The 23,457-nt window shown below is 52.3% G+C and overlaps 40 non-coding genes across 40 annotated transcripts; 13 read left to right on the plus strand and 27 right to left on the minus strand.

The window, feature by feature from the left end:
* Positions 1-221: 221 nt before the first annotated feature.
* On the minus strand, positions 222-294 carry trnav-aac (transfer RNA valine (anticodon AAC)). Its single transcript has one exon. It is a non-coding gene; the product is annotated as a tRNA-Val (tRNA).
* Positions 295-583: 289 nt separating this feature from the next.
* trnav-cac (transfer RNA valine (anticodon CAC)) lies at positions 584-656 on the minus strand. Its single transcript has one exon. It is a non-coding gene; the product is annotated as a tRNA-Val (tRNA).
* A 924-nt stretch (positions 657-1,580) lies between these two features.
* Positions 1,581-1,652, plus strand: trnad-guc (transfer RNA aspartic acid (anticodon GUC)). The gene has a single exon. It is a non-coding gene; the product is annotated as a tRNA-Asp (tRNA).
* A 344-nt stretch (positions 1,653-1,996) lies between these two features.
* On the minus strand, positions 1,997-2,069 carry trnav-aac (transfer RNA valine (anticodon AAC)). Its single transcript has one exon. It is a non-coding gene; the product is annotated as a tRNA-Val (tRNA).
* A 289-nt stretch (positions 2,070-2,358) lies between these two features.
* Positions 2,359-2,431, minus strand: trnav-cac (transfer RNA valine (anticodon CAC)). The gene has a single exon. It is a non-coding gene; the product is annotated as a tRNA-Val (tRNA).
* Positions 2,432-3,355: 924 nt separating this feature from the next.
* trnad-guc (transfer RNA aspartic acid (anticodon GUC)) lies at positions 3,356-3,427 on the plus strand. Its single transcript has one exon. It is a non-coding gene; the product is annotated as a tRNA-Asp (tRNA).
* Positions 3,428-3,771: 344 nt separating this feature from the next.
* On the minus strand, positions 3,772-3,844 carry trnav-aac (transfer RNA valine (anticodon AAC)). Its single transcript has one exon. It is a non-coding gene; the product is annotated as a tRNA-Val (tRNA).
* A 290-nt stretch (positions 3,845-4,134) lies between these two features.
* On the minus strand, positions 4,135-4,207 carry trnav-cac (transfer RNA valine (anticodon CAC)). The gene has a single exon. It is a non-coding gene; the product is annotated as a tRNA-Val (tRNA).
* Positions 4,208-5,131: 924 nt separating this feature from the next.
* Positions 5,132-5,203, plus strand: trnad-guc (transfer RNA aspartic acid (anticodon GUC)). Its single transcript has one exon. It is a non-coding gene; the product is annotated as a tRNA-Asp (tRNA).
* Positions 5,204-5,547: 344 nt separating this feature from the next.
* Positions 5,548-5,620, minus strand: trnav-aac (transfer RNA valine (anticodon AAC)). Its single transcript has one exon. It is a non-coding gene; the product is annotated as a tRNA-Val (tRNA).
* Positions 5,621-5,909: 289 nt separating this feature from the next.
* On the minus strand, positions 5,910-5,982 carry trnav-cac (transfer RNA valine (anticodon CAC)). The gene has a single exon. It is a non-coding gene; the product is annotated as a tRNA-Val (tRNA).
* Positions 5,983-6,906: 924 nt separating this feature from the next.
* Positions 6,907-6,978, plus strand: trnad-guc (transfer RNA aspartic acid (anticodon GUC)). Its single transcript has one exon. It is a non-coding gene; the product is annotated as a tRNA-Asp (tRNA).
* A 344-nt stretch (positions 6,979-7,322) lies between these two features.
* On the minus strand, positions 7,323-7,395 carry trnav-aac (transfer RNA valine (anticodon AAC)). The gene has a single exon. It is a non-coding gene; the product is annotated as a tRNA-Val (tRNA).
* A 289-nt stretch (positions 7,396-7,684) lies between these two features.
* Positions 7,685-7,757, minus strand: trnav-cac (transfer RNA valine (anticodon CAC)). The gene has a single exon. It is a non-coding gene; the product is annotated as a tRNA-Val (tRNA).
* A 923-nt stretch (positions 7,758-8,680) lies between these two features.
* trnad-guc (transfer RNA aspartic acid (anticodon GUC)) lies at positions 8,681-8,752 on the plus strand. The gene has a single exon. It is a non-coding gene; the product is annotated as a tRNA-Asp (tRNA).
* A 344-nt stretch (positions 8,753-9,096) lies between these two features.
* trnav-aac (transfer RNA valine (anticodon AAC)) lies at positions 9,097-9,169 on the minus strand. Its single transcript has one exon. It is a non-coding gene; the product is annotated as a tRNA-Val (tRNA).
* Positions 9,170-9,454: 285 nt separating this feature from the next.
* Positions 9,455-9,527, minus strand: trnav-cac (transfer RNA valine (anticodon CAC)). Its single transcript has one exon. It is a non-coding gene; the product is annotated as a tRNA-Val (tRNA).
* A 923-nt stretch (positions 9,528-10,450) lies between these two features.
* On the plus strand, positions 10,451-10,522 carry trnad-guc (transfer RNA aspartic acid (anticodon GUC)). The gene has a single exon. It is a non-coding gene; the product is annotated as a tRNA-Asp (tRNA).
* A 344-nt stretch (positions 10,523-10,866) lies between these two features.
* Positions 10,867-10,939, minus strand: trnav-aac (transfer RNA valine (anticodon AAC)). Its single transcript has one exon. It is a non-coding gene; the product is annotated as a tRNA-Val (tRNA).
* Positions 10,940-11,224: 285 nt separating this feature from the next.
* On the minus strand, positions 11,225-11,297 carry trnav-cac (transfer RNA valine (anticodon CAC)). The gene has a single exon. It is a non-coding gene; the product is annotated as a tRNA-Val (tRNA).
* Positions 11,298-12,221: 924 nt separating this feature from the next.
* Positions 12,222-12,293, plus strand: trnad-guc (transfer RNA aspartic acid (anticodon GUC)). Its single transcript has one exon. It is a non-coding gene; the product is annotated as a tRNA-Asp (tRNA).
* Positions 12,294-12,637: 344 nt separating this feature from the next.
* On the minus strand, positions 12,638-12,710 carry trnav-aac (transfer RNA valine (anticodon AAC)). Its single transcript has one exon. It is a non-coding gene; the product is annotated as a tRNA-Val (tRNA).
* A 285-nt stretch (positions 12,711-12,995) lies between these two features.
* On the minus strand, positions 12,996-13,068 carry trnav-cac (transfer RNA valine (anticodon CAC)). Its single transcript has one exon. It is a non-coding gene; the product is annotated as a tRNA-Val (tRNA).
* A 923-nt stretch (positions 13,069-13,991) lies between these two features.
* Positions 13,992-14,063, plus strand: trnad-guc (transfer RNA aspartic acid (anticodon GUC)). The gene has a single exon. It is a non-coding gene; the product is annotated as a tRNA-Asp (tRNA).
* Positions 14,064-14,407: 344 nt separating this feature from the next.
* Positions 14,408-14,480, minus strand: trnav-aac (transfer RNA valine (anticodon AAC)). Its single transcript has one exon. It is a non-coding gene; the product is annotated as a tRNA-Val (tRNA).
* Positions 14,481-14,765: 285 nt separating this feature from the next.
* On the minus strand, positions 14,766-14,838 carry trnav-cac (transfer RNA valine (anticodon CAC)). Its single transcript has one exon. It is a non-coding gene; the product is annotated as a tRNA-Val (tRNA).
* Positions 14,839-15,762: 924 nt separating this feature from the next.
* Positions 15,763-15,834, plus strand: trnad-guc (transfer RNA aspartic acid (anticodon GUC)). The gene has a single exon. It is a non-coding gene; the product is annotated as a tRNA-Asp (tRNA).
* A 344-nt stretch (positions 15,835-16,178) lies between these two features.
* Positions 16,179-16,251, minus strand: trnav-aac (transfer RNA valine (anticodon AAC)). Its single transcript has one exon. It is a non-coding gene; the product is annotated as a tRNA-Val (tRNA).
* Positions 16,252-16,537: 286 nt separating this feature from the next.
* trnav-cac (transfer RNA valine (anticodon CAC)) lies at positions 16,538-16,610 on the minus strand. The gene has a single exon. It is a non-coding gene; the product is annotated as a tRNA-Val (tRNA).
* A 924-nt stretch (positions 16,611-17,534) lies between these two features.
* trnad-guc (transfer RNA aspartic acid (anticodon GUC)) lies at positions 17,535-17,606 on the plus strand. The gene has a single exon. It is a non-coding gene; the product is annotated as a tRNA-Asp (tRNA).
* Positions 17,607-17,950: 344 nt separating this feature from the next.
* trnav-aac (transfer RNA valine (anticodon AAC)) lies at positions 17,951-18,023 on the minus strand. Its single transcript has one exon. It is a non-coding gene; the product is annotated as a tRNA-Val (tRNA).
* Positions 18,024-18,309: 286 nt separating this feature from the next.
* trnav-cac (transfer RNA valine (anticodon CAC)) lies at positions 18,310-18,382 on the minus strand. The gene has a single exon. It is a non-coding gene; the product is annotated as a tRNA-Val (tRNA).
* A 924-nt stretch (positions 18,383-19,306) lies between these two features.
* Positions 19,307-19,378, plus strand: trnad-guc (transfer RNA aspartic acid (anticodon GUC)). Its single transcript has one exon. It is a non-coding gene; the product is annotated as a tRNA-Asp (tRNA).
* Positions 19,379-19,722: 344 nt separating this feature from the next.
* trnav-aac (transfer RNA valine (anticodon AAC)) lies at positions 19,723-19,795 on the minus strand. The gene has a single exon. It is a non-coding gene; the product is annotated as a tRNA-Val (tRNA).
* A 293-nt stretch (positions 19,796-20,088) lies between these two features.
* Positions 20,089-20,161, minus strand: trnav-cac (transfer RNA valine (anticodon CAC)). The gene has a single exon. It is a non-coding gene; the product is annotated as a tRNA-Val (tRNA).
* Positions 20,162-21,085: 924 nt separating this feature from the next.
* On the plus strand, positions 21,086-21,157 carry trnad-guc (transfer RNA aspartic acid (anticodon GUC)). Its single transcript has one exon. It is a non-coding gene; the product is annotated as a tRNA-Asp (tRNA).
* A 344-nt stretch (positions 21,158-21,501) lies between these two features.
* trnav-aac (transfer RNA valine (anticodon AAC)) lies at positions 21,502-21,574 on the minus strand. The gene has a single exon. It is a non-coding gene; the product is annotated as a tRNA-Val (tRNA).
* Positions 21,575-21,866: 292 nt separating this feature from the next.
* trnav-cac (transfer RNA valine (anticodon CAC)) lies at positions 21,867-21,939 on the minus strand. Its single transcript has one exon. It is a non-coding gene; the product is annotated as a tRNA-Val (tRNA).
* An 890-nt stretch (positions 21,940-22,829) lies between these two features.
* On the plus strand, positions 22,830-22,901 carry trnad-guc (transfer RNA aspartic acid (anticodon GUC)). The gene has a single exon. It is a non-coding gene; the product is annotated as a tRNA-Asp (tRNA).
* Positions 22,902-23,245: 344 nt separating this feature from the next.
* On the minus strand, positions 23,246-23,318 carry trnav-aac (transfer RNA valine (anticodon AAC)). Its single transcript has one exon. It is a non-coding gene; the product is annotated as a tRNA-Val (tRNA).
* Between the last annotated feature and the right edge of the window lie 139 nt (positions 23,319-23,457).

Genomic DNA, 23,457 nt, shown 5'->3' on the forward strand with positions numbered 1-23,457 from the left:
GTTCCCGTGCAGAAATGAGAAAATCGGCTGGGCAGAAAGCATGACTGGAAGCGGTTATGAGACATGACTATGACGGTGACTCCTTTATCCCTCGTGCCTCCGTTAACTCCATGCGGTTTTCTATGGTTTGACGCGGCGCTGCATACCGCCCAGTGTGCTGCTGGTCTGAATCTCCGTCGTTTGATTTTATTCATGACTCAGAGTGAGCATAAACAGAGGAGTGTTTCTGCCCGGTTTCGAACCGGGGACCTTTCGCGTGTTAGGCGAACGTGATAACCACTACACTACGGAAACTGTGAAAAGCTTGGCACCGCTCACGCGGGTGGCTCAAAGCACTTGACCCCCCCCCCCCGACATGTCTTCAATTGCTTGAGCATATCCAAACATTTCAAATACAGGAGGTCGTCCTTGCTTTTGGGCAACGTCGAGGATGGTTTGAAAACAAACAAAAGCGACACAGAATAAGACATAAACAAGTTCTCCGCTGACATTGGAGCACCAAACTTTAAGTCTATGCGTCCTTCTCACTGCTAATATGAGACAGCACAGTTTGATTCAGTTACTCCGTGTGAACACAAAGAAGTGTTTCCGCCCGGTTTCGAACCGGGGACCTTTCGCGTGTGAGGCGAACGTGATAACCACTACACTACGGAAACTGTGAAAAAGGTGGGCGGCGGCCTCCGGGGCCAGTTAAAGCATTGGTGCACACTGACCTCCAGACGTGTCTTCCAATCGCTTGACCACATCCAGACATTTCAAATGCAGGACATCACTCGTGCGCGCAGCGTTAAGGATCGGTAAAAAGACAAAGGAAAGAAAAAGGTGATACAAAATCAGACGAGACAAGCACTCGTGCCGCGGCATTGGAGACATTTCAGTGAAGCGTCAATGGAGACTGTCCTCAGAGAAGCGACAGAATCAGTCGTTTCGGCAGTAGCAAAACCCAGATGTAAATGTCAAGGCCTCAACTCTACAACTTTCACTCCGTTTTCTGCCACGATAGCTGCAAGGCTGTACGGATGGCAGCGTGGGTCGGTACACCACTTTGGCCCAGACTTAAATATCTCGACGACTGTTGGATGGATTGCAAGGAAATTGCAGTCCAGACATTCATCCCTGGTCCCCAGAGGATGAATCCTACTGACTCTGGTGATCCTCTTCACTTTTCCCCCAGTGCCACCGTGAGGTCGACATTTGTGGCCCAGAGTGAAGTATCTGGACAACCGTTAGATGGATTGCCGTGAGAGTTGGGACAGAGCTTCACGGTCCCCACAGGATGCATTCTAAGCACTTTGGTCACCCTCTGACGTTTTCTCCAGCGCCAGCAGAAGCTGAGGATTTCACTTGTGATATATGTGAACACCTGCTTGATGGGTTGGCCCGAAATTTGGTACAGACATTCGTGGCTCCCGAGCGATGCATTCCGATGGCTTCGGCGATCCTTTGCCTTCTCCCCTGGCGCCACCATGAGGTTGACATGCGACTTCTCCGTTCAAACATGTGGATGACCGCTGGAGCGTTCCCCGTAAAGGTGGGAACCGCCCCACCGGCCCGCTGACGTGCCCGGAGTGGTGCAGCCGTCCTCGTTAGTATAGTGGACAGTATCTCCGCCTGTCACGCGGAAGACCGGGGTTCGATTCCCCGACGGGGAGAGTTGACTTTTCTGCCAGCTGCCGATTGTTCACCGGGCCAGACAAAAGCAATACACCAGCAACACCATGCGTGCTCCTCCTCCTGTCCAACAGAGCGATACGGCCAGGACATGGGCCTGCCGCGTTCCCGTGCAGAAATGAGAAAATCGGCTGGGCAGAAAGCATGACTGGAAGCGGTTATGAGACATGACTATGACGGTGACTCCTTTATCCCTCGTGCCTCCGTTAACTCCATGCGGTTTTCTATGGTTTGACGCGGCGCTGCATACCGCCCAGTGTGCTGCTGGTCTGAATCTCCGTCGTTTGATTTTATTCATGACTCAGAGTGAGCATAAACAGAGGAGTGTTTCCGCCCGGTTTCGAACCGGGGACCTTTCGCGTGTTAGGCGAACGTGATAACCACTACACTACGGAAACTGTGAAAAGCTTGGCACCGCTCACGCGGGTGGCTCAAAGCACTTGACCCCCCCCCCCCGACATGTCTTCAATTGCTTGAGCATATCCAAACATTTCAAATACAGGAGGTCGTCCTTGCTTTTGGGCAACGTCGAGGATGGTTTGAAAACAAACAAAAGCGACACAGAATAAGACATAAACAAGTTCTCCGCTGACATTGGAGCACCAAACTTTAAGTCTATGCGTCCTTCTCACTGCTAATATGAGACAGCACAGTTTGATTCAGTTACTCCGTGTGAACACAAAGAAGTGTTTCCGCCCGGTTTCGAACCGGGGACCTTTCGCGTGTGAGGCGAACGTGATAACCACTACACTACGGAAACTGTGAAAAAGGTGGGCGGCGGCCTCCGGGGCCAGTTAAAGCATTGGTGCACACTGACCTCCAGACGTGTCTTCCAATCGCTTGACCACATCCAGACATTTCAAATGCAGGACATCACTCGTGCGCGCAGCGTTAAGGATCGGTAAAAAGACAAAGGAAAGAAAAAGGTGATACAAAATCAGACGAGACAAGCACTCGTGCCGCGGCATTGGAGACATTTCAGTGAAGCGTCAATGGAGACTGTCCTCAGAGAAGCGACAGAATCAGTCGTTTCGGCAGTAGCAAAACCCAGATGTAAATGTCAAGGCCTCAACTCTACAACTTTCACTCCGTTTTCTGCCACGATAGCTGCAAGGCTGTACGGATGGCAGCGTGGGTCGGTACACCACTTTGGCCCAGACTTAAATATCTCGACGACTGTTGGATGGATTGCAAGGAAATTGCAGTCCAGACATTCATCCCTGGTCCCCAGAGGATGAATCCTACTGACTCTGGTGATCCTCTTCACTTTTCCCCCAGTGCCACCGTGAGGTCGACATTTGTGGCCCAGAGTGAAGTATCTGGACAACCGTTAGATGGATTGCCGTGAGAGTTGGGACAGAGCTTCACGGTCCCCACAGGATGCATTCTAAGCACTTTGGTCACCCTCTGACGTTTTCTCCAGCGCCAGCAGAAGCTGAGGATTTCACTTGTGATATATGTGAACACCTGCTTGATGGGTTGGCCCGAAATTTGGTACAGACATTCGTGGCTCCCGAGCGATGCATTCCGATGGCTTCGGCGATCCTTTGCCTTCTCCCCTGGCGCCACCATGAGGTTGACATGCGACTTCTCCGTTCAAACATGTGGATGACCGCTGGAGCGTTCCCCGTAAAGGTGGGAACCGCCCCACTGGCCCGCTGACGTGCCCGGAGTGGTGCAGCCGTCCTCGTTAGTATAGTGGACAGTATCTCCGCCTGTCACGCGGAAGACCGGGGTTCGATTCCCCGACGGGGAGAGTTGACTTTTCTGCCAGCTGCCGATTGTTCACCGGGCCAGACAAAAGCAATACACCAGCAACACCATGCGTGCTCCTCCTCCTGTCCAACAGAGCGATACGGCCAGGACATGGGCCTGCCGCGTTCCCGTGCAGAAATGAGAAAATCGGCTGGGCAGAAAGCATGACTGGAAGCGGTTATGAGACATGACTATGACGGTGACTCCTTTATCCCTCGTGCCTCCGTTAACTCCATGCGGTTTTCTATGGTTTGACGCGGCGCTGCATACCGCCCAGTGTGCTGCTGGTCTGAATCTCCGTCGTTTGATTTTATTCATGACTCAGAGTGAGCATAAACAGAGGAGTGTTTCTGCCCGGTTTCGAACCGGGGACCTTTCGCGTGTTAGGCGAACGTGATAACCACTACACTACGGAAACTGTGAAAAGCTTGGCACCGCTCACGCCGGGTGGCTCAAAGCACTTGACCCCCCCCCCCCGACATGTCTTCAATTGCTTGAGCATATCCAAACATTTCAAATACAGGAGGTCGTCCTTGCTTTTGGGCAACGTCGAGGATGGTTTGAAAACAAACAAAAGCGACACAGAATAAGACATAAACAAGTTCTCCGCTGACATTGGAGCACCAAACTTTAAGTCTATGCGTCCTTCTCACTGCTAATATGAGACAGCACAGTTTGATTCAGTTACTCCGTGTGAACACAAAGAAGTGTTTCCGCCCGGTTTCGAACCGGGGACCTTTCGCGTGTGAGGCGAACGTGATAACCACTACACTACGGAAACTGTGAAAAAGGTGGGCGGCGGCCTCCGGGGCCAGTTAAAGCATTGGTGCACACTGACCTCCAGACGTGTCTTCCAATCGCTTGACCACATCCAGACATTTCAAATGCAGGACATCACTCGTGCGCGCAGCGTTAAGGATCGGTAAAAAGACAAAGGAAAGAAAAAGGTGATACAAAATCAGACGAGACAAGCACTCGTGCCGCGGCATTGGAGACATTTCAGTGAAGCGTCAATGGAGACTGTCCTCAGAGAAGCGACAGAATCAGTCGTTTCGGCAGTAGCAAAACCCAGATGTAAATGTCAAGGCCTCAACTCTACAACTTTCACTCCGTTTTCTGCCACGATAGCTGCAAGGCTGTACGGATGGCAGCGTGGGTCGGTACACCACTTTGGCCCAGACTTAAATATCTCGACGACTGTTGGATGGATTGCAAGGAAATTGCAGTCCAGACATTCATCCCTGGTCCCCAGAGGATGAATCCTACTGACTCTGGTGATCCTCTTCACTTTTCCCCCAGTGCCACCGTGAGGTCGACATTTGTGGCCCAGAGTGAAGTATCTGGACAACCGTTAGATGGATTGCCGTGAGAGTTGGGACAGAGCTTCACGGTCCCCACAGGATGCATTCTAAGCACTTTGGTCACCCTCTGACGTTTTCTCCAGCGCCAGCAGAAGCTGAGGATTTCACTTGTGATATATGTGAACACCTGCTTGATGGGTTGGCCCGAAATTTGGTACAGACATTCGTGGCTCCCGAGCGATGCATTCCGATGGCTTCGGCGATCCTTTGCCTTCTCCCCTGGCGCCACCATGAGGTTGACATGCGACTTCTCCGTTCAAACATGTGGATGACCGCTGGAGCGTTCCCCGTAAAGGTGGGAACCGCCCCACCGGCCCGCTGACGTGCCCGGAGTGGTGCAGCCGTCCTCGTTAGTATAGTGGACAGTATCTCCGCCTGTCACGCGGAAGACCGGGGTTCGATTCCCCGACGGGGAGAGTTGACTTTTCTGCCAGCTGCCGATTGTTCACCGGGCCAGACAAAAGCAATACACCAGCAACACCATGCGTGCTCCTCCTCCTGTCCAACAGAGCGATACGGCCAGGACATGGGCCTGCCGCGTTCCCGTGCAGAAATGAGAAAATCGGCTGGGCAGAAAGCATGACTGGAAGCGGTTATGAGACATGACTATGACGGTGACTCCTTTATCCCTCGTGCCTCCGTTAACTCCATGCGGTTTTCTATGGTTTGACGCGGCGCTGCATACCGCCCAGTGTGCTGCTGGTCTGAATCTCCGTCGTTTGATTTTATTCATGACTCAGAGTGAGCATAAACAGAGGAGTGTTTCCGCCCGGTTTCGAACCGGGGACCTTTCGCGTGTTAGGCGAACGTGATAACCACTACACTACGGAAACTGTGAAAAGCTTGGCACCGCTCACGCGGGTGGCTCAAAGCACTTGACCCCCCCCCCCCGACATGTCTTCAATTGCTTGAGCATATCCAAACATTTCAAATACAGGAGGTCGTCCTTGCTTTTGGGCAACGTCGAGGATGGTTTGAAAACAAACAAAAGCGACACAGAATAAGACATAAACAAGTTCTCCGCTGACATTGGAGCACCAAACTTTAAGTCTATGCGTCCTTCTCACTGCTAATATGAGACAGCACAGTTTGATTCAGTTACTCCGTGTGAACACAAAGAAGTGTTTCCGCCCGGTTTCGAACCGGGGACCTTTCGCGTGTGAGGCGAACGTGATAACCACTACACTACGGAAACTGTGAAAAAGGTGGGCGGCGGCCTCCGGGGCCAGTTAAAGCATTGGTGCACACTGACCTCCAGACGTGTCTTCCAATCGCTTGACCACATCCAGACATTTCAAATGCAGGACATCACTCGTGCGCGCAGCGTTAAGGATCGGTAAAAAGACAAAGGAAAGAAAAAGGTGATACAAAATCAGACGAGACAAGCACTCGTGCCGCGGCATTGGAGACATTTCAGTGAAGCGTCAATGGAGACTGTCCTCAGAGAAGCGACAGAATCAGTCGTTTCGGCAGTAGCAAAACCCAGATGTAAATGTCAAGGCCTCAACTCTACAACTTTCACTCCGTTTTCTGCCACGATAGCTGCAAGGCTGTACGGATGGCAGCGTGGGTCGGTACACCACTTTGGCCCAGACTTAAATATCTCGACGACTGTTGGATGGATTGCAAGGAAATTGCAGTCCAGACATTCATCCCTGGTCCCCAGAGGATGAATCCTACTGACTCTGGTGATCCTCTTCACTTTTCCCCCAGTGCCACCGTGAGGTCGACATTTGTGGCCCAGAGTGAAGTATCTGGACAACCGTTAGATGGATTGCCGTGAGAGTTGGGACAGAGCTTCACGGTCCCCACAGGATGCATTCTAAGCACTTTGGTCACCCTCTGACGTTTTCTCCAGCGCCAGCAGAAGCTGAGGATTTCACTTGTGATATATGTGAACACCTGCTTGATGGGTTGGCCCGAAATTTGGTACAGACATTCGTGGCTCCCGAGCGATGCATTCCGATGGCTTCGGCGATCCTTTGCCTTCTCCCCTGGCGCCACCATGAGGTTGACATGCGACTTCTCCGTTCAAACATGTGGATGACCGCTGGAGCGTTCCCCGTAAAGGTGGGAACCGCCCCACCGGCCCGCTGACGTGCCCGGAGTGGTGCAGCCGTCCTCGTTAGTATAGTGGACAGTATCTCCGCCTGTCACGCGGAAGACCGGGGTTCGATTCCCCGACGGGGAGAGTTGACTTTTCTGCCAGCTGCCGATTGTTCACCGGGCCAGACAAAAGCAATACACCAGCAACACCATGCGTGCTCCTCCTCCTGTCCAACAGAGCGATACGGCCAGGACATGGGCCTGCCGCGTTCCCGTGCAGAAATGAGAAAATCGGCTAGGCAGAAAGCATGACTGGAAGCGGTTATGAGACATGACTATGACGGTGACTCCTTTATCCCTCGTGCCTCCGTTAACTCCATGCGGTTTTCTATGGTTTGACGCGGCGCTGCATACCGCCCAGTGTGCTGCTGGTCTGAATCTCCGTCGTTTGATTTTATTCATGACTCAGAGTGAGCATAAACAGAGGAGTGTTTCCGCCCGGTTTCGAACCGGGGACCTTTCGCGTGTTAGGCGAACGTGATAACCACTACACTACGGAAACTGTGAAAAGCTTGGCACCGCTCACGCGGGTGGCTCAAAGCACTTGACCCCCCCCCCCCGACATGTCTTCAATTGCTTGAGCATATCCAAACATTTCAAATACAGGAGGTCGTCCTTGCTTTTGGGCAACGTCGAGGATGGTTTGAAAACAAACAAAAGCGACACAGAATAAGACATAAACAAGTTCTCCGCTGACATTGGAGCACCAAACTTTAAGTCTATGCGTCCTTCTCACTGCTGATATGAGACAGCACAGTTTGATTCAGTTACTCCGTGTGAACACAAAGAAGTGTTTCCGCCCGGTTTCGAACCGGGGACCTTTCGCGTGTGAGGCGAACGTGATAACCACTACACTACGGAAACTGTGAAAAAGGTGGGCGGCGGCCTCCGGGGCCAGTTAAAGCATTGGTGCACACTGACCTCCAGACGTGTCTTCCAATCGCTTGACCACATCCAGACATTTCAAATGCAGGACATCACTCGTGCGCGCAGCGTTAAGGATCGGTAAAAAGACAAAGGAAAGAAAAAGGTGATACAAAATCAGACGAGACAAGCACTCGTGCCGCGGCATTGGAGACATTTCAGTGAAGCGTCAATGGAGACTGTCCTCAGAGAAGCGACAGAATCAGTCGTTTCGGCAGTAGCAAAACCCAGATGTAAATGTCAAGGCCTCAACTCTACAACTTTCACTCCGTTTTCTGCCACGATAGCTGCATGGCTGTACGGATGGCAGCGTGGGTCGGTACACCACTTTGGCCCAGACTTAAATATCTCGACGACTGTTGGATGGATTGCAAGGAAATTGCAGTCCAGACATTCATCCCTGGTCCCCAGAGGATGAATCCTACTGACTCTGGTGATCCTCTTCACTTTTCCCCCAGTGCCACCGTGAGGTCGACATTTGTGGCCCAGAGTGAAGTATCTGGACAACCGTTAGATGGATTGCCGTGAGAGTTGGGACAGAGCTTCACGGTCCCCACAGGATGCATTCTAAGCACTTTGGTCACCCTCTGACGTTTTCTCCAGCGCCAGCAGAAGCTGAGGATTTCACTTGTGATATATGTGAACACCTGCTTGATGGGTTGGCCAGAGATTTGGTACAGACATTCGTGGCTCTGAGCGATGCATTCCGATGGCTTCGGCGATCCTTTGCCTTCTCCCCTGGCGCCACCATGAGGTTGACATGCGACTTCTCCGTTCAAACATGTGGATGACCGCTGGAGCGTTCCCCGTAAAGGTGGGAACCGCCCCACCGGCCCGCTGACGTGCCCGGAGTGGTGCAGCCGTCCTCGTTAGTATAGTGGACAGTATCTCCGCCTGTCACGCGGAAGACCGGGGTTCGATTCCCCGACGGGGAGAGTTGACTTTTCTGCCAGCTGCCGATTGTTCACCGGGCCAGACAAAAGCAATACACCAGCAACACCATGCGTGCTCCTCCTCCTATCCAACAGAGCGATACGGCCAGGACATGGGCCTGCCGCGTTCCCGTGCAGAAATGAGAAAATCGGCTGGGCAGAAAGCATGCCTGGAAGCGGTTATTAGACATGACTATGACGGTGACTCCTTTATCCCTCATGCCTCCGTTAACTCCATGCGGTTTTCTATGGTTTGACGCGGCGCTGCATACCGCCCAGTGTGCTGCTGGTCTGAATCTCCGTTGTTTGATTTTATTCATGACTCAGAGTGAGCATAAACAGAGGAGTGTTTCCGCCCGGTTTCGAACCGGGGACCTTTCGCGTGTTAGGCGAACGTGATAACCACTACACTACGGAAACTGTGAAAAGCTTGGCACCGTTCACGCGGGTGGCTCAAAGCACTTGACCCCCCCCGACATGTCTTCAATTGCTTGAGCATATCCAAACATTTCAAATACAGGAGGTCGTCCTTGCTTTTGGGCAACGTCGAGGATGGTTTGAAAACAAACAAAAGCGACACAGAATAAGACATAAACAAGTTCTCCGCTGACATTGGAGCACCAAACTTTAAGTCTATGCGTCCTTCTCACTGCTGATATGAGACAGCACAGTTTGATTCAGTTACTCCGTGTGAACACAAAGAAGTGTTTCCGCCCGGTTTCGAACCGGGGACCTTTCGCGTGTGAGGCGAACGTGATAACCACTACACTACGGAAACTGTGAAAAAGGTGGGCGGCGGCCTCCGGGGCCAGTTAAAGCATTGGTGCACACTGACCTCCAGACGTGTCTTCCAATCGCTTGACCACATCCAGACATTTCAAATGCAGGACATCACTCGTGCGCGCAGCGTTAAGGATCGGTAAAAAGACAAAGGAAAGAAAAAGGTGATACAAAATCAGACGAGACAAGCACTCGTGCCGCGGCATTGGAGACATTTGAGTGAAGCGTCAATGGAGACTGTCCTCAGAGAAGCGACAGAATCAGTCGTTTCGGCAGTAGCAAAACCCAGATGTAAATGTCAAGGCCTCAACTCTACAACTTTCACTCCGTTTTCTGCCACGATAGCTGCATGGCTGTACGGATGGCAGCGTGGGTCGGTACACCACTTTGGCCCAGACTTAAATATCTCGACGACTGTTGGATGGATTGCAAGGAAATTGCAGTCCAGACATTCATCCCTGGTCCCCAGAGGATGAATCCTACTGACTCTGGTGATCCTCTTCACTTTTCCCCCAGTGCCACCGTGAGGTCGACATTTGTGGCCCAGAGTGAAGTATCTGGACAACCGTTAGATGGATTGCCGTGAGAGTTGGGACAGAGCTTCACGGTCCCCACAGGATGCATTCTAAGCACTTTGGTCACCCTCTGACGTTTTCTCCAGCGCCAGCAGAAGCTGAGGATTTCACTTGTGATATATGTGAACACCTGCTTGATGGGTTGGCCAGAGATTTGGTACAGACATTCGTGGCTCTGAGCGATGCATTCCGATGGCTTCGGCGATCCTTTGCCTTCTCCCCTGGCGCCACCATGAGGTTGACATGCGACTTCTCCGTTCAAACATGTGGATGACCGCTGGAGCGTTCCCCGTAAAGGTGGGAACCGCCCCACCGGCCCGCTGACGTGCCCGGAGTGGTGCAGCCGTCCTCGTTAGTATAGTGGACAGTATCTCCGCCTGTCACGCGGAAGACCGGGGTTCGATTCCCCGACGGGGAGAGTTGACTTTTCTGCCAGCTGCCGATTGTTCACCGGGCCAGACAAAAGCAATACACCAGCAACACCATGCGTGCTCCTCCTCCTATCCAACAGAGCGATACGGCCAGGACATGGGCCTGCCGCGTTCCCGTGCAGAAATGAGAAAATCGGCTGGGCAGAAAGCATGCCTGGAAGCGGTTATTAGACATGACTATGACGGTGACTCCTTTATCCCTCATGCCTCCGTTAACTCCATGCGGTTTTCTATGGTTTGACGCGGCGCTGCATACCGCCCAGTGTGCTGCTGGTCTGAATCTCCGTCGTTTGATTTTATTCATGACTCAGAGTGAGCATAAACAGAGGAGTGTTTCCGCCCGGTTTCGAACCGGGGACCTTTCGCGTGTTAGGCGAACGTGATAACCACTACACTACGGAAACTGTGAAAAGCTTGGCACCGTTCACGCGGGTGGCTCAAAGCACTTGACCCCCCCCGACATGTCTTCAATTGCTTGAGCATATCCAAACATTTCAAATACAGGAGGTCGTCCTTGCTTTTGGGCAACGTCGAGGATGGTTTGAAAACAAACAAAAGCGACACAGAATAAGACATAAACAAGTTCTCCGCTGACATTGGAGCACCAAACTTTAAGTCTATGCGTCCTTCTCACTGCTGATATGAGACAGCACAGTTTGATTCAGTTACTCCGTGTGAACACAAAGAAGTGTTTCCGCCCGGTTTCGAACCGGGGACCTTTCGCGTGTGAGGCGAACGTGATAACCACTACACTACGGAAACTGTGAAAAAGGTGGGCGGCGGCCTCCGGGGCCAGTTAAAGCATTGGTGCACACTGACCTCCAGACGTGTCTTCCAATCGCTTGACCACATCCAGACATTTCAAATGCAGGACATCACTCGTGCGCGCAGCGTTAAGGATCAGTAAAAAGACAAAGGAAAGAAAAAGGTGATACAAAATCAGACGAGACAAGCACTCGTGCCGCGGCATTGGAGACATTTCAGTGAAGCGTCAATGGAGACTGTCCTCAGAGAAGCGACAGAATCAGTCGTTTCGGCAGTAGCAAAACCCAGATGTAAATGTCAAGGCCTCAACTCTACAACTTTCACTCCGTTTTCTGCCACGATAGCTGCATGGCTGTACGGATGGCAGCGTGGGTCGGTACACCACTTTGGCCCAGACTTAAATATCTCGACGACTGTTGGATGGATTGCAAGGAAATTGCAGTCCAGACATTCATCCCTGGTCCCCAGAGGATGAATCCTACTGACTCTGGTGATCCTCTTCACTTTTCCCCCAGTGCCACCGTGAGGTCGACATTTGTGGCCCAGAGTGAAGTATCTGGACAACCGTTAGATGGATTGCCGTGAGAGTTGGGACAGAGCTTCACGGTCCCCACAGGATGCATTCTAAGCACTTTGGTCACCCTCTGACGTTTTCTCCAGCGCCAGCAGAAGCTGAGGATTTCACTTGTGATATATGTGAACACCTGCTTGATGGGTTGGCCCGAAATTTGGTACAGACATTCGTGGCTCCCGAGCGATGCATTCCGATGGCTTCGGCGATCCTTTGCCTTCTCCCCTGGCGCCACCATGAGGTTGACATGCGACTTCTCCGTTCAAACATGTGGATGACCGCTGGAGCGTTCCCCGTAAAGGTGGGAACCGCCCCACCGGCCCGCTGACGTGCCCGGAGTGGTGCAGCCGTCCTCGTTAGTATAGTGGACAGTATCTCCGCCTGTCACGCGGAAGACCGGGGTTCGATTCCCCGACGGGGAGAGTTGACTTTTCTGCCAGCTGCCGATTGTTCACCGGGCCAGACAAAAGCAATACACCAGCAACACCATGCGTGCTCCTCCTCCTATCCAACAGAGCGATACGGCCAGGACATGGGCCTGCCGCGTTCCCGTGCAGAAATGAGAAAATCGGCTGGGCAGAAAGCATGCCTGGAAGCGGTTATTAGACATGACTATGACGGTGACTCCTTTATCCCTCATGCCTCCGTTAACTCCATGCGGTTTTCTATGGTTTGACGCGGCGCTGCATACCGCCCAGTGTGCTGCTGGTCTGAATCTCCGTTGTTTGATTTTATTCATGACTCAGAGTGAGCATAAACAGAGGAGTGTTTCCGCCCGGTTTCGAACCGGGGACCTTTCACGTGTTAGGCGAACGTGATAACCACTACACTACGGAAACTGTGAAAAGCTTGGCACCGTTCACGCGGGTGGCTCAAAGCACTTGACCCCCCCCGACATGTCTTCAATTGCTTGAGCATATCCAAACATTTCAAATACAGGAGGTCGTCCTTGCTTTTGGGCAACGTCGAGGATGGTTTGAAAACAAACAAAAGCGACACAGAATAAGACATAAACAAGTTCTCCGCTGACATTGGAGCACCAAACTTTAAGTCTATGCGTCCTTCTCACTGCTGATATGAGACAGCACAGTTTGATTCAGTTACTCCGTGTGAACACAAAGAAGTGTTTCCGCCCGGTTTCGAACCGGGGACCTTTCGCGTGTGAGGCGAACGTGATAACCACTACACTACGGAAACTGTGAAAAAGGTGGGCGGCGGCCTCCGGGGCCAGTTAAAGCATTGGTGCACACTGACCTCCAGACGTGTCTTCCAATCGCTTGACCACATCCAGACATTTCAAATGCAGGACATCACTCGTGCGCGCAGCGTTAAGGATCGGTAAAAAGACAAAGGAAAGAAAAAGGTGATACAAAATCAGACGAGACAAGCACTCGTGCCGCGGCATTGGAGACATTTGAGTGAAGCGTCAATGGAGACTGTCCTCAGAGAAGCGACAGAATCAGTCGTTTCGGCAGTAGCAAAACCCAGATGTAAATGTCAAGGCCTCAACTCTACAACTTTCACTCCGTTTTCTGCCACGATAGCTGCATGGCTGTACGGATGGCAGCGTGGGTCGGTACACCACTTTGGCCCAGACTTAAATATCTCGACGACTGTTGGATGGATTGCAAGGAAATTGCAGTCCAGACATTCATCCCTGGTCCCCAGAGGATGAATCCTACTGACTCTGGTGATCCTCTTCACTTTTCCCCCAGTGCCACCGTGAGGTCGACATTTGTGGCCCAGAGTGAAGTATCTGGACAACCGTTAGATGGATTGCCGTGAGAGTTGGGACAGAGCTTCACGGTCCCCACAGGATGCATTCTAAGCACTTTGGTCACCCTCTGACGTTTTCTCCAGCGCCAGCAGAAGCTGAGGATTTCACTTGTGATATATGTGAACACCTGCTTGATGGGTTGGCCAGAGATTTGGTACAGACATTCGTGGCTCTGAGCGATGCATTCCGATGGCTTCGGCGATCCTTTGCCTTCTCCCCTGGCGCCACCATGAGGTTGACATGCGACTTCTCCGTTCAAACATGTGGATGACCGCTGGAGCGTTCCCCGTAAAGGTGGGAACCGCCCCACCGGCCCGCTGACGTGCCCGGAGTGGTGCAGCCGTCCTCGTTAGTATAGTGGACAGTATCTCCGCCTGTCACGCGGAAGACCGGGGTTCGATTCCCCGACGGGGAGAGTTGACTTTTCTGCCAGCTGCCGATTGTTCACCGGGCCAGACAAAAGCAATACACCAGCAACACCATGCGTGCTCCTCCTCCTATCCAACAGAGCGATACGGCCAGGACATGGGCCTGCCGCGTTCCCGTGCAGAAATGAGAAAATCGGCTGGGCAGAAAGCATGCCTGGAAGCGGTTATTAGACATGACTATGACGGTGACTCCTTTATCCCTCATGCCTCCGTTAACTCCATGCGGTTTTCTATGGTTTGACGCGGCGCTGCATACCGCCCAGTGTGCTGCTGGTCTGAATCTCCGTTGTTTGATTTTATTCATGACTCAGAGTGAGCATAAACAGAGGAGTGTTTCCGCCCGGTTTCGAACCGGGGACCTTTCGCGTGTTAGGCGAACGTGATAACCACTACACTACGGAAACTGTGAAAAGCTTGGCACCGTTCACGCGGGTGGCTCAAAGCACTTGACCCCCCCCGACATGTCTTCAATTGCTTGAGCATATCCAAACATTTCAAATACAGGAGGTCGTCCTTGCTTTTGGGCAACGTCGAGGATGGTTTGAAAACAAACAAAAGCGACACAGAATAAGACATAAACAAGTTCTCCGCTGACATTGGAGCACCAAACTTTAAGTCTATGCGTCCTTCTCACTGCTGATATGAGACAGCACAGTTTGATTCAGTTACTCCGTGTGAACACAAAGAAGTGTTTCCGCCCGGTTTCGAACCGGGGACCTTTCGCGTGTGAGGCGAACGTGATAACCACTACACTACGGAAACTGTGAAAAAGGTGGGCGGCGGCCTCCGGGGCCAGTTAAAGCATTGGTGCACACTGACCTCCAGACGTGTCTTCCAATCGCTTGACCACATCCAGACATTTCAAATGCAGGACATCACTCGTGCGCGCAGCGTTAAGGATCAGTAAAAAGACAAAGGAAAGAAAAAGGTGATACAAAATCAGACGAGACAAGCACTCGTGCCGCGGCATTGGAGACATTTGAGTGAAGCGTCAATGGAGACTGTCCTCAGAGAAGCGACAGAATCAGTCGTTTCGGCAGTAGCAAAACCCAGATGTAAATGTCAAGGCCTCAACTCTACAACTTTCACTCCGTTTTCTGCCACGATAGCTGCATGGCTGTACGGATGGCAGCGTGGGTCGGTACACCACTTTGGCCCAGACTTAAATATCTCGACGACTGTTGGATGGATTGCAAGGAAATTGCAGTCCAGACATTCATCCCTGGTCCCCAGAGGATGAATCCTACTGACTCTGGTGATCCTCTTCACTTTTCCCCCAGTGCCACCGTGAGGTCGACATTTGTGGCCCAGAGTGAAGTATCTGGACAACCGTTAGATGGATTGCCGTGAGAGTTGGGACAGAGCTTCACGGTCCCCACAGGATGCATTCTAAGCACTTTGGTCACCCTCTGACGTTTTCTCCAGCGCCAGCAGAAGCTGAGGATTTCACTTGTGATATATGTGAACACCTGCTTGATGGGTTGGCCCGAAATTTGGTACAGACATTCGTGGCTCCCGAGCGATGCATTCCGATGGCTTCGGCGATCCTTTGCCTTCTCCTCTGGCGCCACCATGAGGTTGACATGAGACTTCTCCGTTCAAACATGTGGATGACCGCTGGAGCGTTCCCCGTAAAGGTGGGAACCGCCCCACCGGCCCGCTGACGTGCCCGGAGTGGTGCAGCCGTCCTCGTTAGTATAGTGGACAGTATCTCCGCCTGTCACGCGGAAGACCGGGGTTCGATTCCCCGACGGGGAGAGTTGACTTTTCTGCCAGCTGCCGATTGTTCACCGGGCCAGACAAAAGCAATACACCAGCAACACCATGCGTGCTCCTCCTCCTATCCAACAGAGCGATACGGCCAGGACATGGGCCTGCCGCGTTCCCGTGCAGAAATGAGAAAATCGGCTGGGCAGAAAGCATGCCTGGAAGCGGTTATTAGACATGACTATGACGGTGACTCCTTTATCCCTCATGCCTCCGTTAACTCCATGCGGTTTTCTATGGTTTGACGCGGCGCTGCATACCGCCCAGTGTGCTGCTGGTCTGAATCTCCGTCGTTTGATTTTATTCATGACTCAGAGTGAGCATAAACAGAGGAGTGTTTCCGCCCGGTTTCGAACCGGGGACCTTTCGCGTGTTAGGCGAACGTGATAACCACTACACTACGGAAACTGTGAAAAGCTTGGCACCGTTCACGCGGGTGGCTCAAAGCACTTGACCCCCCCCCGACATGTCTTCAATTGCTTGAGCATATCCAAACATTTCAAATACAGGAGGTCGTCCTTGCTTTTGGGCAACGTCGAGGATGGTTTGAAAACAAACAAAAGCGACACAGAATAAGACATAAACAAGTTCTCCGCTGACATTGGAGCACCAAACTTTAAGTCTATGCGTCCTTCTCACTGCTAATATGAGACAGCACAGTTTGATTCAGTTACTCCGTGTGAACACAAAGAAGTGTTTCCGCCCGGTTTCGAACCGGGGACCTTTCGCGTGTGACGCGAACGTGATAACCACTACACTACGGAAACTGTGAAAAAGGTGGGCGGCGGCCTCTGGGGCCAGTTAAAGCATTGGTGCACACTGACCTCCAGACGTGTCTTCCAATCGCTTGACCACATCCAGACATTTCAAATGCAGGACATCACTCGTGCGCGCAGTGTTAAGGATCGGTAAAAAGACAAAGGAAAGAAAAAGGTGATACAAAATCAGACGAGACAAGCACTCGTGCCGCGGCATTGGAGACATTTGAGTGAAGCGTCAATGGAGACTGTCCTCAGAGAAGCGACAGAATCAGTCGTTTCGGCAGTAGCAAAACCCAGATGTAAATGTCAAGGCCTCAACTCTACAACTTTCACTCCGTTTTCTGCCACGATAGCTGCATGGCTGTACGGATGGCAGCGTGGGTCGGTACACCACTTTGGCCCAGACTTAAATATCTCGACGACTGTTGGATGGGTTGCAAGGAAATTGCAGTCCAGACATTCATCCCTGGTCCCCAGAGGATGAATCCTACTGACTCTGGTGATCCTCTTCACTTTTCCCCCAGTGCCACCGTGAGGTCGACATTTGTGGCCCAGAGTGAAGTATCTGGACAACCGTTAGATGGATTGCCATGAGAGTTGGGACAGAGCTTCACGGTCCCCACAGGATGCATTCTAAGCACTTTGGTCACCCTCTGACGTTTTCTCCAGCGCCAGCAGAAGCTGAGGATTTCACTTGTGATATATGTGAACACCTGCTTGATGGGTTGGCCAGAGATTTGGTACAGACATTCGTGGCTCCCGAGCGATGCATTCCGATGGCTTCGGCGATCCTTTGCCTTCTCCCCTGGCGCCACCATGAGGTTGACATGCGACTTCTCCGTTCAAACATGTGGATGACCGCTGGAGCGTTCCCCGTAAAGGTGGGAACCGCCCCACCGGCCCGCTGACGTGCCCGGAGTGGTGCAGCCGTCCTCGTTAGTATAGTGGACAGTATCTCCGCCTGTCACGCGGAAGACCGGGGTTCGATTCCCCGACGGGGAGAGTTGACTTTTCTGCCAGCTTCCGATTGTTCACCGGGCCAGACAAAAGCAATACACCAGCAACACCATGCGTGCTCCTCCTCCTATCCAACAGAGCGATACGGCCAGGACATGGGCCTGCCGCGTTCCCGTGCAGAAATGAGAAAATCGGCTGGGCAGAAAGCATGCCTGGAAGCGTTTATTAGACATGACTATGACGGTGACTCCTTTATCCCTCGTGCCTCCGTTAACTCCATGCGGTTTTCTATGGTTTGACGCGGCGCTGCATACCGCCCGGTGTGCTGCTGGTCTGAATCTCCGTCGTTTGATTTTATTCATGACTCAGAGTGAGCATAAACAGAGGAGTGTTTCCGCCCGGTTTCGAACCGGGGACCTTTCGCGTGTTAGGCGAACGTGATAACCACTACACTACGGAAACTGTGAAAAGCTTGGCACCGTTCACGCGGGTGGCTCAAAGCACTTGACCCCCCCCCGACATGTCTTCAATTGCTTGAGCATATCCAAACATTTCAAATACAGGAGGTCGTCCTTGCTTTTGGGCAACGTCGAGGATGGTTTGAAAACAAACAAAAGCGACACAGAATAAGACATAAACAAGTTCTCCGCTGACATTGGAGCACCAAACTTTAAGTCTATGCGTCCTTCTCACTGCTAATATGAGACAGCACAGTTTGATTCAGTTACTCCGTGTGAACACAAAGAAGTGTTTCCGCCCGGTTTCGAACCGGGGACCTTTCGCGTGTGAGGCGAACGTGATAACCACTACACTACGGAAACTGTGAAAAAGGTGGGCGGCGGCCTCCGGGGCCAGTTAAAGCATTGGTGCACACTGACCTCCAGATGTGTCTTCCAATCGCTTGACCACATCCAGACATTTCAAATGCAGGACATCACTCGTGCGCGCAGCGTTAAGGATCGGTAAAAAGACAAAGGAAAGAAAAAGGTGATACAAAATCAGACGAGACAAGCACTCGTGCCGCGGCATTGGAGACATTTGAGTGAAGCGTCAATGGAGACTGTCCTCAGAGAAGCGACAGAATCAGTCGTTTCGGCAGTAGCAAAACCCAGATGTAAATGTCAAGGCCTCAACTCTACAACTTTCACTCCGTTTTCTGCCACGATAGCTGCATGGCTGTACGGATGGCAGCGTGGGTCGGTACACCACTTTGGCCCAGACTTAAATATCTCGACGACTGTTGGATGGATTGCAAGGAAATTGCAGTCCAGACATTCATCCCTGGTCCCCAGAGGATGAATCCTACTGACTCTGGTGATCCTCTTCACTTTTCCCCCAGTGCCACCGTGAGGTCGACATTCGTGGCCCAGAGTGAAGTATCTGGACAACCGTTAGATGGATTGCCGTGAGAGTTGGGACAGAGCTTCACGGTCCCCACAGGATGCATTCTAAGCACTTTGGTCACCCTCTGACGTTTTCTCCAGCGCCAGCAGAAGCTGAGGATTTCACTTGTGATATATGTGAACACCTGCTTGATGGGTTGGCCCGAAATTTGGTACAGACATTCGTGGCTCCCGAGCGATGCATTCCGATGGCTTCGGCGATCCTTTGCCTTCTCCCCTGGCGCCACCATGAGGTTGACATGCGACTTCTCCGTTCAAACATGTGGATGACCGCTGGAGCGTTCCCCGTAAAGGTGGGAACCGCCCCACCGGCCCGCTGACGTGCCCAGAGTGGTGCAGCCGTCCTCGTTAGTATAGTGGACAGTATCTCCGCCTGTCACGCGGAAGACCGGGGTTCGATTCCCCGACGGGGAGAGTTGACTTTTCTGCCAGCTGCCGATTGTTCACCGGGCCAGACAAAAGCAATACACCAGCAACACCATGCGTGCTCCTCCTCCTGTCCAACAGAGCGATACGGCCAGGACATGGGCCTGCCGCGTTCCCGTGCAGAAATGAGAAAATCGGCTGGGCAGAAAGCATGCCTGGAAGCGTTTATTAGACATGACTATGACGGTGACTCCTTTATTCCTCGTGCCTCCGTTAACTCCATGCGGTTTTCTATGGTTTGACGCGGCGCTGCATACCGCCCGGTGTGCTGCTGGTCTGAATCTCCGTCGTTTGATTTTATTCATGACTCAGAGTGAGCATAAACAGAGGAGTGTTTCCGCCCGGTTTCGAACCGGGGACCTTTCGCGTGTTAGGCGAACGTGATAACCACTACACTACGGAAACTGTGAAAAGCTTGGCACCGCTCACGCGGGTGGCTCAAAGCACTTGACCCCCCCCCCCCCCCCGACATGTCTTCAATTGCTTGAGCATATCCAAACATTTCAAATACAGGAGGTCGTCCTTGCTTTTGGGCAACGTCGAGGATGGTTTGAAAACAAACAAAAGCGACACAGAATAAGACATAAACAAGTTCTCCGCTGACATTGGAGCACCAAACTTTAAGTCTATGCGTCCTTCTCACTGCTAATATGAGACAGCACAGTTTGATTCAGTTACTCCGTGTGAACACAAAGAAGTGTTTCCGCCCGGTTTCGAACCGGGGACCTTTCGCGTGTGAGGCGAACGTGATAACCACTACACTACGGAAACTGTGAAAAAGGTGGGCGGCGGCCTCCGGGGCCAGTTAAAGCATTGGTGCACACTGACCTCCAGACGTGTCTTCCAATCGCTTGACCACATCCAGACATTTCAAATGCAGGACATCACTCGTGCGCGCAGCGTTAAGGATCGGTAAAAAGACAAAGGAAAGAAAAAGGTGATACAAAATCAGACGAGACAAGCACTCGTGCCGCGGCATTGGAGACATTTGAGTGAAGCGTCAATGGAGACTGTCCTCAGAGAAGCGACAGAATCAGTCGTTTCGGCAGTAGCAAAACCCAGATGTAAATGTCAAGGCCTCAACTCTACAACTTTCACTCCGTTTTCTGCCACGATAGCTGCATGGCTGTACGGATGGCAGCGTGGGTCGGTACACCACTTTGGCCCAGACTTAAATATCTCGACGACTGTTGGATGGATTGCAAGGAAATTGCAGTCCAGACATTCATCCCTGGTCCCCAGAGGATGAATCCTACTGACTCTGGTGATCCTCTTCACTTTTCCCCCAGTGCCACCGTGAGGTCGACATTCGTGGCCCAGAGTGAAGTATCTGGACAACCGTTAGATGGATTGCCGTGAGAGTTGGGACAGAGCTTCACGGTCCCCACAGGATGCATTCTAAGCACTTTGGTCACCCTCTGACGTTTTCTCCAGCGCCAGCAGAAGCTGAGGATTTCACTTGTGATATATGTGAACACCTGCTTGATGGGTTGGCCAGAGATTTGGTACAGACATTCGTGGCTCCCGAGCGATGCATTCCGATGGCTTCGGCGATCCTTTGCCTTCTCCCCTGGCGCCACCATGAGGTTGACATGCGACTTCTCCGTTCAAACATGTGGATGACCGCTGGAGCGTTCCCCGTAAAGGTGGGAACCGCCCCACCGGCCCACTGACGTGCCCAGAGTGGTGCAGCCGTCCTCGTTAGTATAGTGGACAGTATCTCCGCCTGTCACGCGGAAGACCGGGGTTCGATTCCCCGACGGGGAGAGTTGACTTTTCTGCCAGCTGCCGATTGTTCACCGGGCCAGACAAAAGCAATACACCAGCAACACCATGCGTGCTCCTCCTCCTGTCCAACAGAGCGATACGGCCAGGACATGGGCCTGCCGCGTTCCCGTGCAGAAATGAGAAAATCGGCTGGGCAGAAAGCATGCCTGGAAGCGGTTATTAGACATGACTATGACGGTGACTCCTTTATCCCTCGTGCCTCCGTTAACTCCATGCGGTTTTCTATGGTTTGACGCGGCGCTGCATACCGCCCGGTGTGCTGCTGGTCTGAATCTCCGTCGTTTGATTTTATTCATGACTCAGAGTGAGCATAAACAGAGGAGTGTTTCCGCCCGGTTTCGAACCGGGGACCTTTCGCGTGTTAGGCGAACGTTATAACCACTACACTACGGAAACTGTGAAAAGCTTGGCACCGCTCACGCGGGTGGCTCAAAGCACTTGACCCCCCCCCCCCCCCGACATGTCTTCAATTGCTTGAGCATATCCAAACATTTCAAATACAGGAGGTCGTCCTTGCTTTTGGGCAACGTCGAGGATGGTTTGAAAACAAACAAAAGCGACACAGAATAAGACATAAACAAGTTCTCCGCTGACATTGGAGCACCAAACTTTAAGTCTATGCGTCCTTCTCACTGCTAATATGAGACAGCACAGTTTGATTCAGTTACTCCGTGTGAACACAAAGAAGTGTTTCCGCCCGGTTTCGAACCGGGTACCTTTCGCGTGTGAGGCGAACGTGATAACCAATACACTACGGAAACTGTGAAAAAGGTGGGCGGCGGCCTCCGGGGCCAGTTAAAGCATTGGTGCACACTGACCTCCAGACGTGTCTTCCAATCGCTTGACCACATCCAGACATTTCAAATGCAGGACATCACTTGTGCGCGCAGCGTTAAGGATCGGTAAAAAGACAAAGGAAAGAAAAAGGTGATACAAAATCAGACGAGACAAGCACTCGTGCCGCGGCATTGGAGACATTTCAGTGAAGCGTCAATGGAGACTGTCCTCAGAGAAGCGACAGTAAATGTCAAGGCCTCAACTCTACAACTTTCACTCCGTTTTCTGCCACGATAGCTGCATGGCTGTACGGATGGCAGCGTGGGTCGGTACACCACTTTGGCCCAGACTTAAATATCTCGACGACTGTTGGATGGATTGCAAGGAAATTGCAGTCCAGACATTCATCCCTGGTCCCCAGAGGATGAATCCTACTGACTCTGGTGATCCTCTTCACTTTTCCCCCAGTGCCACCGTGAGGTCGACATTTGTGGCCCAGAGTGAAGTATCTGGACAACCGTTAGATGGATTGCCGTGAGAGTTGGGACAGAGCTTCACGGTCCCCACAGGATGCATTCTAAGCACTTTTGTCACCCTCTGACGTTTTCTCCAGCGCCAGCAGAAGCTGAGGATTTCACTTGTGATATATGTGAACACCTGCTTGATGGGTTGGCCCGAAATTTGGTACAGACATTCGTGGCTCCCGAGCGATGCATTCCGATGGCTTCGGCGATCCTTTGCCTTCTCCCCTGGCGCCACCATGAGGTTGACATGCGACTTCTCCGTTCAAACATGTGGATGACCGCTGGAGCGTTCCCCGTAAAGGTGGGAACCGCCCCACCGGCCCGCTGACGTGCCCAGAGTGGTGCAGCCGTCCTCGTTAGTATAGTGGACAGTATCTCCGCCTGTCACGCGGAAGACCGGGGTTCGATTCCCCGACGGGGAGAGTTGACTTTTCTGCCAGCTGCCGATTGTTCACCGGGCCAGACAAAAGCAATACACCAGCAACACCATGCGTGCTCCTCCTCCTGTCCAACAGAGCGATACGGCCAGGACATGGGCCTGCCGCGTTCCCGTGCAGAAATGAGAAAATCGGCTGGGCAGAAAGCATGCCTGGAAGCGGTTATTAGACATGACTATGACGGTGACTCCTTTATCCCTCGTGCCTCCGTTAACTCCATGCGGTTTTCTATGGTTTGACGCGGCGCTGCATACCGCCCAGTGTGCTGCTGGTCTGAATCTCCGTCGTTTGATTTTATTCATGACTCAGAGTGAGCATAAACAGAGGAGTGTTTCCGCCCGGTTTCGAACCGGGGACCTTTCGCGTGTTAGGCGAACGTGATAACCACTACACTACGGAAACTGTGAAAAGCTTGGCACCGCTCACGCGGGTGGCTCAAAGCACTTGACCCCCCCCCCCCCCCCCTCGACATGTCTTCAATTGCTTGAGCATATCCAAACATTTCAAATACAGGAGGTCGTCCTTGCTTTTGGGCAACGTC

Source organism: Thunnus thynnus, chromosome 18 (genome assembly GCF_963924715.1).
Source record: "Thunnus thynnus chromosome 18, fThuThy2.1, whole genome shotgun sequence".
Classification (NCBI taxonomy): Eukaryota; Metazoa; Chordata; class Actinopteri; order Scombriformes; family Scombridae; genus Thunnus; species Thunnus thynnus.